Here is a 15,808-nt window from a genome sequence, read left to right as displayed (position 1 = left end):
ATATAATTAAACTAAAGTAGGATACAACTTCATTATTCAAGATGGCAAAACAACATTTCCATTTAATTTTTTGAAATGTTTGAAATGGTATGCCAACATTTATTTTTTGTTGCATAGTAATCATAAAGTACATAAAGTATAAAAAGAAAAATGTGGAGGAAAAAAATACATATATATATATTTAATTAGAATATATTACATGGGTTATATTATGAAAATTGGTATAGAGTAAGTATTACTTGCTTATCAATGCACCAAATATAAATAAATTTAAAAGTTACTATGATCCAAATTTCTGGGTATTCCTCTATGTTTAACACTGTTTTTCTTTTGAGAAAAATATTATTGAAGAAACTATATGCATGGAAAGTAATACTTAGCTAATGTTTCCTTAAAACATAACTAACTCATTTTAATGAAATGATCAGTAATACATATTTCAAATAGTAGGATTCATTATTATGTCATAACAACTTCATAGAAGATTTAAACGTTTTAGCTAATCAATGGGGCAATATTTGACATACATAGGAATTGAAATTTTAAAAGCATCATTTGGCTTAAAAATATTTCTTATGGGAAATAATAGAAGAAGGTTGGGAATGGAGTCTTCTAGCTTCAATGGTGAGCCACCACTTGCAGACCCAGTGTCTCACATTTTGGCCCAGGAGGCAATGAATAACAGCCCACAATGCAAAGTTATTAATTAGTGTTGGAGTGAGATTATGGTCCTGTGTCCCTGGATTGTGTAAATGGAGAAGACAATTTTTATTATTATGGTTGTTTTACTTGTCTGTCTGTGTGTCTGTGTGTGGGTGAGATAAGGTCTCACAGTGTAGCCCATTCTTGTCATGAACTCATGACTGTTCAGTCTCAGCCTCTTGAGTAAGCAGAATCAGTGAATTATGAATCAGTGGCTGCACATCTAGCTATGAGAAGACAAAACTATTGCCAGGATATAAGCTGTATGTGTCTGGAATGCTCTTTCATTTGTCTCTCCTTTCCTCCTCTTCACTTCTTTCTTTCCCTTTCCTCCGTGCTTTTCTCTTCCTTCATTGATTCCTTTTTTTCCCTCTGTAACAAATCAATTTATAAATCCTGAGGTCTCGTGCTTATTTTCTGCCTTTTCCATCTCATTCCCCTTTTGAAATCTGTGTTTTGTAGATTATAGTGCAGTCCAAGTTAATAACTTCCATGGTTCCTCCTTTACTTTCTGTCAGGTGAAACGGGAAGACAATAAATTTAAGAAGTTAGTAGCATAACCGAAACATAAATTTTCTTCCAAGTTACTCCATTTTCACTTAGTTGAAATAAATGATTAAGAGAGATTCAAAGCCAAAGAAGTACAAGGATGAAAAATTCTCTGACAATGTCCTATAAAAATAAGAAAACTACAACAAATTAACAAAGTCTCAAAGATGATTGACAAGGCGAAGTTAGCTTTCTCACTCATACTGATCAGACTTTATGCCATCACTTCACTCTGATCCCCAGTGTTCTTATCTGTAAAAAAATGTAAGGAAGTTATTTATACATTTCTTCATGTATTACTGTCAGTGCTAAGCCAGTCAATAACTTATAGAACACATAGTTTCTAAAGATACTTATTTATTAAAAAGATTTGTTCAAAACCAGAAACACGAAAGATGAATTAGTGTAATTTACTTTTTAATGGTGCTTTGTCCTATAAATGAATTCCTCTTTCATTTTCTTCATGTTATGTGGTCCAACATGTACTGCTGAGTAGGGAGGAAATCTTTTATAGCTGCATTAACATCATATGGCAAGTAAGGGTTATTTTGTTCACCCTGGAGTCATAATTTATTACTCTGGATTTTTTATTAGTTTGAAGGAGTCAATGCTAACATTCCCTGTGCACTAATATGGTCAGACTTATTGCTGGGAAACTGCTATGGAGTTCTCAGTGAATAATATTCTATAAACATGATTTGATGATGTTTTAATAGCAGAGGGTAGATAATAACTGTGCTTTCCAGTGTGCTGAGAGTAAAGCTCCTTTAATGCTTTGTGCTATTGAGGTCTTAACTCTGCAAGATGACTCTGGCTAAGTCTCTAGCAGAAAGTTACCATCAGGTATTTAACTTTATCCCCCGTGTTTGTGTGTGTGCGAAACTTCCAAAGAATGAGCGTTGTGTCTTATTTCTAGTTGCTGCATGGGTGACACTACCTAATTACAAGCTTATCAGGAATCAGGACCACAAAAACTGCAGTAGACACAGCAGTGTAGTGCATAATTTCCGGCAGCTTTCTACCTGCCTTTAGAACAGAATCCATCTAAAAATTACATTGGAATGAATTTATTGATCTTTCATTTCTTTAATGAGCAAAGGAAAGATGCCCAATATGACTATTTTAAAATATCATATTGTATTCTTTAAAGTTATCTAAACACTTTTTCTGTTTACTTTAATACTACCTTCCCTTTGCTTATTCTCTAGCATTATAGAGTAACTTTATGAACCCAAGATGGTAGTAAACTCACATTTTAGCATTAGCATGGTAAGTTGCCTGACACAAATTTGAAAATGAATGGAAAAACGCATTAAGTTTTAATAGACTCATATTAATTATTGAAGCATTTTATAAGGCAAATTTGGAATATTTGAACCAAGGAAAATTTCCATGACTCTAGGAAATTATGTAGGATTCTTAAGAGAAGATGTTGTTATTTCTCCTTGTCCATTTTAAAATGATGGGGGAAAGTTTAATCATACACTTTTATATGATTATATGTATCATATGTACATATAACTACATACATCATATACACATACACATACACATATACATACATATATATGGCTTTTACTAAGGATGGTTCCTAAGGCCTTTGGGATGTTACACAAGCACTCCGCAACCAAGATGCATGCCTACGTGCCTAAATTTATTTTTGGTTGCCTCACGAAATAAAAAAAAGTAGCTTACCAAATTACTTTGTTCTGTAAAAATTAGATCTCACATTCTTATTCCCAATGAATTGTATGTTTTCTTATATTGCTTACTGAAGAAATTAGAAGTTCACTCTTTTCTACATTAAGTTTTATTTAAATATAATAAAAACCTGGAAGATAATACAAATATAGTAAGTGAGAGAAATATTACCCTATATTCTTGAAATTAGCAAGCACTAGATTGTATTCATGTCATTTTTAGGCTTCTAGAATAATCTTTATTTTTAAATTGATATTATTTATTTATTTTACGTCCCAACCTCAGTTGCCAAACCCTCCTCACTTCCCATTCCCTGCCCCATTCCTCCCCTTCAATTTCCCCAATCTATTCCTTCTCTGTTTCTGTTAAAAAAAAAAAAGGGCAGGCCTCCCATGGGTATTAAAAAAGCATGGCATATCAATTTGAATTAGGACCAAGCATCTCATCTTGGATTAAGGCTGAGTAAGGCAGTCCAGTATGAGGGATAGGTTCTTAAAAGTCAGTCAAGGCATTTGGGGCAGCCCCTACTCCCACTCTTAGGAGTCCCACAAGTAGACACAGCTGCATAGCTATTACATATATACATATAGAGAGGGCATAGTTCAATCCCATGTAGGGTTCCCAGTTGTTGGCTCGGACTCTTTGAGTTCCTATGAGCCAGGTTAGTTGTTTCTGTGGATTTTCTTGTGATGTCCTTGATCCCTCTTTCTCCTACAATCCTTCCTCTCTCTCTTCAACAGGATTCTCCAAGTTCAGGTTAATGTTTGACTGTGAGTCTCTGCATCTGTTTTTATCAATTACTGTATGAAGGCTCTCTGATAACAATTGGGGTAGTCATCAATTTGATTACAGGAGATAGATAGCTCAGGTTATGTATCCACTATTGTTAGGAGTCTTAGCTGGAGTCAACGTTGTAGATTTCTGGGAGTTCACATTTTGCCAGGTTTCTACCTGATTCTGAAATGCCTCCCCTTCCAGTAACCTCTTTCAGTACTCTCCCCATCCATCTACTCCCCCCACCCCGGAACGCAATCCCTCATGTACCTATCCCCACATGGCCATGGTCTACCCATGAGATTTCTTCTACTCATGAGATATCAGTGCTGTCATAACTGTTAAGTCAGCATGCAGAAGAATTCAAATAGATCCTTACCTATCACCATATATAGGACAAAACTCAAGTCTAAGTGAATCAAAGACCTCAACATAAATCCAGTTACACTGAACATGACAGAAAAGAAAGTGGGGAATAGCCTTGAAAATATTGGCACAGGAGATAAGTTCCTGAATTGTACACCAGTAGCACAGATGCTAACATTGATAATTAATAAATGGGACCTCATGAAACTTCTATAATAAAATCATACAACCTAGATACTAATGTACCCACAGTATCTTCTTATAAAATGGTATATTCAATAAACCTGGATTCTTAAAAAAATCCTCTATCAGTAACTTTTCTGTTTTTGTGATAAACACCACAAAAAAGAAGGCATTTTGAAGGAAAATTTATTGAGGTTTACACTTCCAGATGGATAAAAGTCCACCATGATGGTAAGGCTTGGCATGGTGGCATGAGTATGAAGCTTAGAGTTCACATTCTCAACTGCAAGCAGTAAGCAGAATTTGAAAACAGGAAGTAGATTGAAACTATAGAAATTCAAATATTACCCTTGTGTGATCCTTCCTCCAGCAAGGCCTAAACTTAATGTTCTACAAACTCCCTAAAATAGCCCCACCAACAATGTGCAGATATCCCAGTCTATAGGAGACATTTCTCACTTAAATAACCATGAAGCCCTGGTATTTAAAATTTTGTTCCTATATCTGTATCTACACATATTTAATTAAGGTGTTAATTAACTAATTAATTAACATACACCTGAGTAGTTTCATACACGTGCCTATTTATAATTTGTTTATGTTCTTGTTTTAATTTACCACACATTATCTATTTAATTCCTCATAATTTATTCTAGCAAATATTATAAGAGTTTAAGAGACTGATGTATACAGAAGGTGTAAATATTCCATTTTTTAAAGGGAAAAATAAAAATAAGTCTTTTACATTTTTTTTAGCCAATAAATGAGTAATCATAGAAACACTCTTGGCAACATCAGTGTTCTCATGTGGTAGTTTGAATAAGAATGTCCCTCTTAGGCTCATAGGTTTAAATATTTGGTTCTCAGTTGGTGGAACTAGTTGGGAAGAATTGAAGGTGTGGCTTTATAGGAGGTGGGTGTGTCACTGGAAACAGGCTTTGAGGATGCAAAAGACAACACTTTCCCAGCTAGCTCTCTGCTTTATGCTCGTGGACTAAGACATAGGCTCTTGGCTATTATTTGCTACAACTAGTTTTCCCAGAACTTGGCCTTAAGGTCTCCTAAAGATACTATGACCCCTCAGACAACAGGAAGTAATTTTAAGAACCTGACACATTGCCAAGAGTTGGAGTGGGTGGGTTTTGGTTATTTGGTGGGTTATGGATGTTTGTCATCATTTAGTGGGGGTTGGTTGCAAATTGTTATTGGTTAAGGGAAGAAACTAAGCAAGAGAGGTTATATTCAAAGATCTTTTCCTGAAAAGAAATAGGGGGCTATGGGAATGATAGGGATAAAAGGTAGATTACTGAGTCTACTTTAAACTAAAAATCAACTATTGATCTTAAATATTTTACATGGGTATGTTTTTTTATATTGATACAAATTTAAAGTTATCTTTGTTTACTATGTATATTTTTCTACTCTTGTTTGTGGTGCTGTACCTATGCAGCTCATTTAAAAATGTGATGCGACGTTCTAGTCCTTGAAAATTGTTATTACAAACTATTTAGGATAATTAAGAAATGCAGGTTAGTAGTTCGTCATCTATAACACTCAAACTTGTACGATGCTATACATGTTAGGTATGTTTTCAAGGTTAAACATATATTTTAGATAGATAGGTGATCTTCAAATGCTTCAGAGACCTACAAAATATGGTACTCAAGATGTTTAATAACTTAAGGTTTTTCATGACAGTGAGACATGTTTGCTTCTGGTAGCACTAATACCCTTCAGAAAGGATGATGGGCCTCAAAGAATCTCCATATGAAGCTTGCTTTCACTGTGGCAAAGCTAGAAATTTGGGCAAGAAACTGTCCTTGCCTTGACTGCTGACACTATGCTGTGCAAACTGGACAAGGAGGACACACAGGAAAAAGACTACAAACTTTGCCAAGACAAGGTGGGATAGTCCTTCAAAGTTCCTGCTTCATAGAAAAGTCTGCTGGATAATCTTGGCCTGTATGCAGAAGACGGATGCCCCAATGACTCAGAGGAATCTAGGGTGACTATCCAGGCAGCCAGATGTATCTGTCAGTTTGAAAGTGGCTTGCACTGTGCTTCCTGTTTACACAGGTAATATTACATCCTTCTGGGGTCTTTGTTGGAGTTGAAGACTAGCTAGTTATAATTAAAATTTTCCTTAGTTATGATAGAAGGTAATGAGGTACAAAACTTTCGACTCACCAAGATAGGATAGATAATGGAGTATTTTCTCTGAATTTTCTAAATACAATTGGATTGGATATTATAAACCTATTCTTACTTGATAATTATTCTTATTGTATAGTCTTACTATGTTCAAGTTAAATTATTTCTTTTTATTTGGACAAAAAGGAGAAAATGTTGAGGAATATTAATTTAACTATGTAAAGATGTACAACCTCTATTTATGTTGTGAAATATTACTTTAACTATGTAAAGGTGTGTTACATTTGTTTATGCTGCATTTGTTTAACAATGAAAGATGTGTTGCTTTGCCTGTCTAAGGCATCTGATTGGTCTAATAAAAAGTTGAATGGCCAATAGCTAGAAAGTAGAGGGATAGGTGGGCTGGCAGGAAGAGAGAATAAGTAGGAGGAGGAATCTAGGCTCTAGAGAACGAGAGAGAATGAGAGAGACAGAAAGAGAAACCCCTGGGGCCAGCCAGCCAGGTAGTAGCCAGCCAGACATGGAAGAAGCTGGAACAGTAGGACATACAGAATGAAAGAAAGGTAAAAGCCCCAAGACAAAACATAGATGAAGAGAAACAGGTTAAATTAAGTTATAAGAGTTAGTGGGACAATCATAAGCTAAATGCCAAGCTTTCATATTTAATAAGTCTCCATGTTATGATTTGAGGACTGGTGGTCCTAGAAAGCCTCCTATACCTATTCTAGAACCATGTCTGCTTACCTGCTGCCATATTCCCCTTTATGATGGTCATTGACTCTAACCCTTTGGAATCACGAGCTCCAAATTAAATGATTTTTTTGTTTTTGTTTTTGTTTTTTTGAGACAGGGTTTCTCTCTGTAGCTTTGCGCCTTTCCTGGAACTCACTTTTGAGACCAGGCTGGCCTCGAACTCAGAGATCCACCTGCCTCTGCCTCCTGAGTGCTGGGATTGAAGGCGTGTGCCACCACCGCCCGACATGAAATAGATGGCTCAGCCATTAAAGGCTTGGCTCACAACCAAAAATATAAATGCTCTTTTTTAAAGAATACTCTCACCATGGTGTTTTGTCATGGTAATAGAAAAGTAGCTGAGACAGAAGTTATTAGCAGGGAGTTGGCTATTGCTGTGACAGGCTTGACCATGTCTTATTTTGGGGGAATGTGGAAGACACTGGAAATTTAGATCAGGAAAGTAATTGAATGGTATGTATATGAATTTATGGACCACCTAAAAGGGACTTGGAAGTTTGTAGTGCTGATAGCAATGTGGACTATGGAAGCCTGGGTCAATAGGTTTCAGAGGGTGCACAATATTAACAACTTGGCTAGAAAACATTCTTGTGATATTTTAGCAAATAATGTGGCTGTGCTGTGACTTTGTCCTAAGAATCTGCTTGTGCTATATTGAAAAGTTTTGGACTAATGCTTTTGGCAGATGAGACTTCAATATAGCCTAATACTGACTCTATTGCTTGGTTATTGGTAACCACTCTTATGTGTATCTACAGTGAAAAGAAGAAAGCAGGGAAAATAAGACATGTAAAAATGTACCATTTGAGGAGAAAAAGAGTGCCAAGTAATTTAATGTTGGAGCCAAGGCTTGTGCTTAAAAAGATAAAAGGAGGCCAAATTTGCAATGAAATACGGAGAGTGATGCCCTCTGGACAAGACTTAAACAGCAACTCTTTCAATTTGTGAAAGGAAAACGCCCTAGGGATTTCTAGACCTAAAAAGTAATACCAAGTCCAACTATATGCAAATCCAATTGAAGGAGCATGCTAGGCTTCATCCCAAGAAGGCAACCAAATCTAGCTGTGTTGGCAAATATTGTTCTGGTTTTAAAGTCATTAAGCATACACAGTAAAGGGTTTGTGGTGTGTTCCTCTATAGTATAAGAGATCAGTTTAGGCTAGGCATGTGGCTTGGGTCACTGCCTAGAGGCTTGGATATGTCATTGCATAAAGCTTTGAAAAGGAAGCCTGGATTACAATGGAGTCCCCAAGAATTTGAAGATGCCAGAGCCATGGTATACATGCCATGAGAACTTCACACCAACACTAAATGAATTTTGTGTCAGGATGTGGCTACAGGTCTATGGGGCCCAGGGAGTTGAATATGGATGTTTGAATGAGTATGACCTTAAAAGCCTTGTTTGTGTGAATACTTTGTTTCAAGCTGGTGAAACTGAAAGGTGGAAAGATGAAGAGGTATGGCCTTGTTGCATTGGGTATGTCCCTGAGAGTGAGTTGTCAGAATTCAAAAGATTTAATTGTCAGTTAAAAGGACCATGAAGATAGTTGGAAATGGAGGTGGAGAAGATCTCTGGGAAACGGGGAGAAAAGAAAAATTGTGATCAAAAACATTGTATAGTTGTTTAAAATAAAACTTTTAAAAATGTAAGACAGCATTTTATATTTAAACAATAGCTCTTAAGCATTCTTATTTGTAATTAAAATTATTTTGATTTTGCTCATATTATTAAATTGAATGGGAAATAATATTTTATATGCACTAAAATTAAAAAAAAAATTCCACATAACAAACTTACAGACAGTGAACATTCTGAATTTTCTGAAAAAATGTGGGTTTTTTGTTTATTTGTTTTGTTTTTTGCCTTTTGTTTTTATGTGTTTATGTGCATCTATTACCTTTTAAATTAGCCATTTCTGTTAGTGAAAAAATACGCAGTTTCTAAAATCACATCAAGTAACTATTTGCTTAAGCATTGTCTTTGCCTTCTTTTGTAAACTGAATATCTTAATTTCAGTAATTGTTAGAATGTACATCATTGATTTTTCACATCAGAAGCTATAGCACCACCCTACATGTGATGTACACTCAGCAACATTAAGTAGATGAAGAAATAAATGGTAGGAAGGTATAAATGAATGGAAGCTGGCAGTAAGCAAAGATGGAGCTCAGTTTCCTTTTAGTGTGAACTACATGGTGAAAAGGAACCAGATCTCTAAGCACAATATTTAAGGAGCCTTAGAGGTGTCACATACATATTCAAGATGGAAGTGGAGAACCACCTAAAATCAGAAACTACTAAAGTTAGGAGACCACTGAAGATGCAAGACAAAGTTAAATATTATTTCTATATTAAATAATTCTATATTAAATAAAATAATATATCTATATTAAAATATAGAAAGCAAAGCAGATGTGTCAGCTGAGATCTTACCTGGAGCACAAGCCAGGAGACACACAATTTGTTACAAATATTTAAATCATAATTTTAATAAATACTTGTACTCTGAGTACAGAATAAAAAGGAGAAAGTAATACTGGAACACAAGTTTTAAAAGTGACTCTACTATTCATTCATTCATTTATTTATTTAGACAGAGATTTTCACTGTGTAGCTCTGGCTGGCTTTGGAGCTCACTATGTAGAACAGGCTGGTCAGAGTTACACACAGATCCATTTGCCTCTTCCTCCCAGGGGCTGGGATTAATGCAAAACAACTAGCCTACCCTCCTCTTTTAGATTTTATGTCCAAGAACCTCATTACATTCTTAAGATGATTAACCAAATAAAATATACCTTTGCTTTTGTCATGAGAAGAAGAAAATTAACCACTTAAAATATACCCAGAATTATAATAAATGATCACTCCTAAGAGAAATGGCTTTATCTAAAATTGTATGCCTCTTTGTGGGACATATTCTTGTGGCAGGGTATTTGATCACACTGTGAACCTCAAGTTTTCATTTGTGTTAATTAAAGCAAAATCAACCTTGAATTGGAGGCGAGGCTAGAAACTGGTTGTCAGAAAGTAAGTATGGTCCGGGGAAGTCTGGAAGAGGGATAAAAAGACACCCAAGAAGAAGTAGAGAGGGACGATGAATGTGGGCATCTTTTTTTGCTTCGGCAGAGAGGAAGGACGCTCTCTTTCTGAGATACCCGTGAAGAGGGAAGGTCAACTAGTTGCCCCTCAGCCTCTCTAAGCTAGCAGATTTTCACCCCAGCCTCTGACCCCCATGTCTTATTGATAAATAGAATGATAAAGATTTAGTTTAAAACTCTAATTGTTGGCAGCCGGAGGAGGAGGAGGCAGATCTGGTCCCACCCGGCTGCTGCCTGAGAAGTGGGCTGAAACAGTAGTAAGTTCAACTGTCAGCACCACGTGCTAAATAGAGCTGCAAAAGGAGCCTGCAGACACACAGAAGGGCTTTGCAACATTTTTGCAACATTTTCCCAGAGCCATGGTACACAGAAAGCCAGGTCCAGACCCAGAAAACCTCCAAATAGATGCAGCATGCTTGAAAATCTCCTTAGATCCTGAAGAATGAAAGAAAATGGGTATAGATAGTCATAGAAAATAATAAGTGGTTTGAAAATAATGAAGTCTTTAAAGAGGAAGTAAAGGAACATAAAAAGAATAAGCCACATAAGGATGGGAAATATAACATAGGTTGTTTGGACCCTGTATAGTGCTTCATTAACTTTACTTTTTTATGTGCTAATGTACAAAAAAAATGACAGCTTCCGAGACATTGGATTTTGAAAAAAAAAAAACTGCTAAATTAAACCAGTCTATATATTTTAAAGATATCTTAATTTTAGAATGGAAGTCAGGAAATGTGTTGCATTGGGGAGAGGTTATACCTTTGTTTCCTGTGGGGAAAAAAAGCTATGGATTCCCTCAAAATTAGTAAAGATCAGATTTTATTAGGGGAGAGATCCTGACAATCTTGGCTGCTGACATGAAGGAATAAACAAGAAAAAAGTACAAGACAAGTGACTTATATGCTGGTCCCTTGAGGATGAAACAGCTTTGAGACTGGATGAGACATAATGTATCTTGTTGGCTACAAAGTCCATGTTACAGTTTGATAATACAGTCTGAACAGGCACATAAAGTTGACAAGGTGCCTTCTACCTGTTCAAATATAGAACAGATAATCATCTTCATCTGATTCGTGCAAACCACACATTCCATACTTATGTTAATGCAAATATGTATGCTACCTATAAAAGCTTGTGGGTTTTAAGAAAAAAAAAAAAAAAAAGATCTGACACCAATGAAAACAAGTAGTCCAGATGATCCATCCACTCAGAATACCTCCTTTACAGTATCCTCAGAAATCTGCATCCAGAACAGCTTCAAAGCAGCTAGCTATGATGGTCCAGCCTCACAACTACTCCAACCAGGACTTCAGTTAAGCCCTATACTTTCCTATCACACACAGAGACAACAAGCAATACTGCTAGCTCTCCTAAGATTTGACCATTATCCTGATTTCTACAGGATCCCCTAAAGATGCTACCACCCCCAGAAAACAGGGAATAATTCCAAGAACATGATGTCCACATTGCCAAGAGGTGGGTGGATTTTTGTCTTTCAGTGGGTTATGGATGCTTGTCATTGTTTAAGCAGGGGTTAGTTGCAAGTTGTTATTGGTCATGGTCAGGGAGGAAACTGAACAAAGGAGGTTAGATTAAGGGATCTCTCTCTCTCTCTCTCTCTCTCTCTCTCTCTCTCTCTCTCTCTCTCTCTCTCTTATTTTCTTTTCTTTCCTTTGTCCTTTTTTCTTTCCTATTTAGTAAAATGAAAAAAAAAACAGAGATATAGAAATGATAGGCTAAAGGGTAGATTATTAAATCTAACTTTAAACTAAAAAGCAACTACTAGTCTCAAATATTTTACATTGGTATGGATTTTAGTAAATTGATACAAATTTAAAGTTATGTTTGTTATAACATACTTTATATATGTTTCTACTCTTGTTTAAGGTATTGTACTTATGCAACTCATATAAAAATGTAATGTAAAGTTCTAGTCCTTGAAAACTAATATTACAAACTGTTTAGGATAATTAAGAAATGCTGGTTAGCAGTCACATATAAAAATCAAAGATGTAACAATGGTTTACATTTAGATAGAAATAAGCTTTGTAGCATGAATCTTAAAAGTTCTTATTAATAAAATCCAACCTGAGGCCAGTTATTGGGGTCAATGCTGGTAGATCAGAGAGACAGAACAAGCCACAGCTATCTCACCTTGCCAGTTCCTCAGCTGGTCCTGTTTCCTCAGACTGGAAGCTCCTGTGTCCTCATCCCAATGGGTCTCAGCTGAACTGCTGCTAGAAGCCTGAATGCTCAACCAGCCAAATGCTTAACCAGGCAAATGCTTCCAGTTTCTGGTCTTCATGCCTTATAAACCTTTCTGCTTTTACCACCACTCCCTGGGATTAAAGGCTGCTTTCTGGGATTAAAGGCGTGAGTCACCATGCCTGGCTGTTTCCAATGCGGCCTTGAACTCACAGAGATCCAGAGGGATTTCTGTCCCTGGAATGCTAGGATTAAAGGCATGTGCTAACATTTTCTAGCCTAAGTATCTTGTGGCTTTTCTGTTCTCTGACCCCAGATAAGTTTATTAAGGTATACAATATTTTGGTGAACACAATACCACCACATTTCCTCTCTTTTTGTCTAAAATTAAAAAAGGCTTATAACTAATACAAGAAAAACTATCCAATAAGTATATACAATATATATAGCCAAAAATTACATTAATGATGTCTAGTCCATTAACATTTGACAGATTCAGATAAAAACTCCATTTTATATATATATTAACAATGTCCAATCCAGTAAGACATTGTTTAGGTATTTATTACTTGTATATATTGTATATAGTTATTGTACTTTTGTATATAGTTTTTCTTTTGTTAGTTATAACCTTTTTCTGTTTTTCTTTTTATTAAAATAGAAAAGGGGAAATATGGTGGTATTTTATTTGTACTGAATTGTGATTTTAATTGTATGTTAATAAAGTTGCCCAGGGGTCAGAGCTATTAGAGCCATAGCAAGAGCGTGGTGGTGGTGGTGGTGCACACCTTTAATCCCAGCACTTGGTAGGCAGAGATAGGTAGATCTCTGTGTGTTCAAGGATACAGCCAACATTGGAGACACACACCTTTAATCTCAATACCATAGAGGACCTGGAGGGCTGTACATACAGGCAATGACGAGGCAGTCATATGTTTGGGTTTACAACCAATAAGAAGGCAGAACAGACAGTCTATATAAAGACAAACAGACAGGAAGTAGCTCCCTTTTTGGAGAGCTCTCTTGGCTGAAGCAGGAAGGGTAAGGCTCTTAGTTCTGACCTCTTGGCTTTCTTTTCTGAATCAGCTCTGTGTTTCTTATTTAATAAGACGGTTGGTTACATCTACAAAGCTTTATTTAGTTTCATATATTTTAGACAGATATGTTGTCTTCAACACTTCTGGGATCTACATAACATGGCATTCAAGTTATTTTAATAATGTAAAGCTTTCCATGACTATGAGCTACATCTGCAACTTGAAGGACCAATCTGCTAAAAAAGATGATGGATATCAAAGTCCTTCACATGGAGTTTACTTCAAATGTGACAAAGCTAGCCACTGGGCAAGATACTGACTTTGCCTTGACTGCTGAAAGTATGCTGTCAAAATTGTATGAACAGAACCCAAAGGAACTCGACTGCCAAAATTTGCCAGGAGAAGGTAGGCAGAATGTAGATTAATATAAACGGGTTAACTTGTTATAAGAGCAAGTTGGGAACAATTGTAATCTAAGACCAAATTTCATAATTAATAAAAAAATTTCTGTGTTATTATTTGGGAAGTGGAAGACCAAAGAAAGTCCAACTACACATTCCTTCTACCTTGAATACTCTAGCCTTTTGTCTCATGAAAAGAAAAGTAAAAATAAAAAGCCACATAGTTGGAATGATACCCATGAAGTAGTATGCCCACTGAAAGACCAGGATTTGATAATTAAGTGTAGAATGCTTTTGACCTATACCACCCAGCTATTGTACCAACCAAGGTCCTTGACAGCAACAATAGAGTACCCTTGAAGGTGCAGATGTCATCTGAGGAAAATTACTTGAGCTTGGTCAGTGTTGAAAAAAGAAGGAAGGGAGAGAGGAGGGGGAGTAAGGAATGGAAGAAGAGAGGGAGGGTGGCAAAAAGATGCAAAGCTGCAGACATCTTCATATGGAACAAATACTAACCACAGCACAAGTTTTAAGCTCAATGGTTTTTGGTTCAAACTGTGTAATACAATGTTTCTCTCTTTCATCAAAGAAAGAAACAGTGGATTCATAAATAGATGGGGCACGACTAGAGGAAGAATAACTGATAATACTTTTACACAAATAGAAACCTCATAATTATATATATATATATATATATATATATATATATATATATATATATATATATGAAAGATTTTCTTTCCCTTTACACACCAACCCATTGCCCCTCCCTCCTCTTCTCCCGTTCCCCCCACCTATGCCCATCCCACCCCCATCCCCTTCTCATAGAGAGTAAGGCCTCCCTTGGATAGTCCACACAGGCAACAGCCCCTCCCTTCTGCATCAAGGTGGAGACCATAGCGAATGTCGTCTAAAAAAACAGTTTGTGTACCAAGGGTAAGTCCTGGTCCCATTGCCAGGGGACCCACAAACACATCAAGCCATGCAACTTTCATCCACATTCAGAGGACCTAGTTCAGTCCCATGCAGGCTGTCAATCTAGAGTCCATGAACTCCCACCAGCTGTGGTCAGCTATTTCTGTGGTTTTTCTCATCATGATTCTGATCCTCCTTGCTCTTATAATCCTTCCTCCCTCTCTTCAACTGAACTCCAGGATCTTGGCCAAATGCTTGGTTGTAGGTCTTTGCATCTGAAATTTAAATGAAAAAGAAAAAAAGAAAGAAGTAAAAGTATTAATATAAATCAGAACATCAGAGAAAATGTCAGACTATTTTAAGAATTGTGACAGGACAAAGCAGTGAAGAGGTTCTGCCATCTTGTGTTCTTTGAGGCTACTTTTGATTTAACTAGAATTTGATCTCTTTGATAGGAAATCCTCTGGAAAATTATCCAACTCTATATAGGAATCTGAGGTCAAAATGCCCCAGCTAATTTATCTGAGCCTCCGTTAATCTCCCTGCTTGTGCAGAATCTACTCTAGCTGACCAGTCATCTTAGCTTCTAGCAAGTCCCTTGCTTAAGCAACCCCTCAACACTCTCCCTGCCACACACACACACAGCTGCCTAGGGAGATGTAAGACATGATTTCTCCCTTCAAAATCTCTGTGGTCTGGCACTCAGTGCTACTTAGGACCCTAATACCCCTGTGTAGTCCCAAGGGCTCAAACAAATACTTTCAATTGGCTAAAAGTTGTGACTGAGTTGTCTTATCTGGAGGGGTCCCTGCAGCAAAACTGTGACATATGACGTTGTTTATCAGAGACAGCAAAGAAAGTGGAGGAATAATTGCAGTAATAATGTCCAAAATTCTTCCAAAGTAAACAACAGATGCAAAACAGACACGGGAAGCTCAGGCTGTATCAAGAAGGATAGTAAGTGAAACA

Source organism: Peromyscus californicus, unplaced genomic scaffold, assembly GCF_007827085.1.
Source record: "Peromyscus californicus insignis strain IS unplaced genomic scaffold, ASM782708v3 Scaffold_13__1_contigs__length_99412109, whole genome shotgun sequence".
NCBI classification, from domain to species: domain Eukaryota; kingdom Metazoa; phylum Chordata; class Mammalia; order Rodentia; family Cricetidae; genus Peromyscus; species Peromyscus californicus.
Note: the sequence above shows the minus strand (reverse complement) of the source record.